Below are 2,619 nucleotides of genomic sequence, written 5' to 3' on the forward strand. Positions count from 1 at the left end.
TATATAGCAATCCAAGCATATTTAAAAAAGGAAGAACAATCCCAAATGAATGGTCTAATGCCACAATTATCAAAATTGGACAAAGAAGAACAAATGAGGCCTAAGGTCAGCAGAAGGAGGAACATAATAAAGATCAGAGAAGAAATAAATAAAACTGAGAAGAATAAAACAATAGCAAAAATCAATGAAACCAAGAGCTGGTTCTTCAAGAAAATAAACAAAATAGATAAGCTTGTAGCCAGACTTATTAAGAGGAAAAGAGAGTCAACACAAATCAACAGTATCAGAAACGAGAAATGAAAAATCATGACGGACATCACAGAAATACAAAGAATTATTAGAGAATACTATGAAAACCTATATGCTAACGAGCTGAGAAACCTAGGAGAAATGGACAACTTCCTAGAAAAATACAACCTTCCAAGACTGACCCAGAAAGAAACAGAAAATCTAAACAGACCAATTACCAGCAACGAAATTGAAGCAGTAATCAAAAAACTACCAAAGAGTGCTCACTTCGGCAGCACATATACTGAAATTGGAACGATACAGAGAAGATTAGCATGGCCCCTGCGCAAGGATGACACGCAAATTCGTGAAGCGTTCCATATTAAAAACAAACAAACAAACAAAAAAAAAACTACCAAAGAACAAAACCCCCAGGGGAGATGGATTTAACTTGGAATTTTATCAGACATACAGGGAAGACATAATACCCATTCTCCTTAAAGTTTTCCAAAAAATAGAAGAGGAGGGGATACTCCCAAACTCATTTGATGAAGCTAACATCACCCTAATACCAAAACCAGGCAAAGACCCCATCAAAAAAGAAAACTACAGACCAATATCCCTGATGAACATAGATACAAAAATACTCAGCAAAATATTAGCAAACTAAATTCAAAAATACATCAAAAGGATTGTACACCATGACCAAGTGGGATTCATCCCAGGGATGCAAGGATGGTACAATATTCAAAAGTCCATCAACATCATCCACCACATCAACAAAAAGAAAGACAAAAATCACATGATCATCTCCATAGATGCTGAAAAAGCATTTGACAAAGTTCAACATCCACTCATGATAAAAACTCTCAGCAAAATGGGAATAGAGGGCAAGTACCTCAACATAATAAAGGCCATCTATGATAAACCCACAGCCAACATTATAGTGAACAGCGAGAAGCTGAAAGCTTTTCCTCTGAGATTGGGAACTAGACAGGGATGCCCACTCTCCCCACTGTTATTTAACATAGTACTGGAGGGCCTAGACATGGCAATCAGACAAAACAAAAAAATACAAGGAATCCAGATTGGTAAAGAAGAAGTAAAACTGTCACTATTTGCAGATGACATGATACTGTACATAAAAAACCCTAAAGACTCCACCCCAAAACTACTAGAACTGATATCGGAATACAGCAAAGTTGCAGGATACAAAATCAACACACAGAAATCTGTGACTTTCCTATACACTAACAATGAACCAACAGAAAGAGAAATCAGAAAAACAACTCCATTCACAATTGCATCCAAAAAAATAAAATACCTAGGAATAAACCTAACCAAAGAAGTGAAAGACTTATACTCTGAAAACTACAAATCACTCTTAAGAGAAATTAAAGGGGACACTAACAGATGGAAACACATCCCATGCTCGTGGCTAGGAAGAATTAATATTGTCAAAATGGCCATCCTGCCCAAAGCAATATATACACTTGATGCAATCCCTATGAAACTACTAGCAACATTCTTCAATGAACTGAAACAAATAATTCAAAAATTCATATGTAACCACCAAAGACCCCGAATAGCCAAAGCAATCCTGAGAAAGAAGAATAAAGTAGGGGGGATCTCACTCCCCAACTTCAAGCTCTATTATAAAGCCATAGTAATCAAGACAATTTGGTACTGGCAGAATAACAGAGCCACAGACCAATGGAACAGACTAGAGAATCCAGACATTAACCCAGACATATATGGTCAATTAATATTTGATAAAGGAGCCATGGACATACAATGGCAAAATGACAGTCTCTACAACAGATGGTGCTGGGAAAACTGGACAGCTACATGTAGGAGAATGAAACTGGACCATTGTCTAACCCCATATACAAAAGTAAACTCAAAATGGATCAAAGAGCTGAATGTAAGTCATGAAACCATTAAACTCTTGGAAAAAAACATAGGCAAAATCCTCTTAGACATAAACATGAGTGACCTTTTCTTGAACATATCTCCCCAGGCAAGGAAAACAACAGCAAAAATGTACAAGTGGGACTATATTAAGCTGAAAAGCTTCTGTACAGCAAAGGACACCATCAATAGAACAAACCCTACAGTATAGGAAGATATATTTGAAAATGACACATCCAATAAAGGCTTGATGTCCAGAATATATAAAGAGCTCACACACCTCAACAAACAAAAAACAAATAACCCAATTAAAAAATGGACAGAGGAACTGAACAGACAGTTCTCTAAAAAAGAAATACAGGCGGCCAACAGACACACAAAAAGATGCTCTGCATCGCTAATTATCAGAGAAATGCAAATTAAAACTACAATGAGGTATCACCTCACACCAGTAAGGATGGCTGCCACCCAAAAGACTAA

At 36.7% G+C, this 2,619-nt stretch overlaps 1 non-coding gene across 1 annotated transcript; it reads left to right on the forward strand.

Moving 5' to 3' along the window:
- The first annotated feature begins 508 nt into the window (after window positions 1-508).
- Window positions 509-615, forward strand: LOC140849812 (U6 spliceosomal RNA). Its single transcript, XR_012132001.1, has one exon. It is a non-coding gene; the product is annotated as a U6 spliceosomal RNA (small nuclear RNA).
- The last annotated feature ends 2,004 nt before the right edge of the window (window positions 616-2,619 follow it).

The sequence above is a fragment of the Manis javanica genome, chromosome 5 (assembly GCF_040802235.1).
Source record: "Manis javanica isolate MJ-LG chromosome 5, MJ_LKY, whole genome shotgun sequence".
Taxonomy (NCBI): Eukaryota; Metazoa; Chordata; class Mammalia; order Pholidota; family Manidae; genus Manis; species Manis javanica.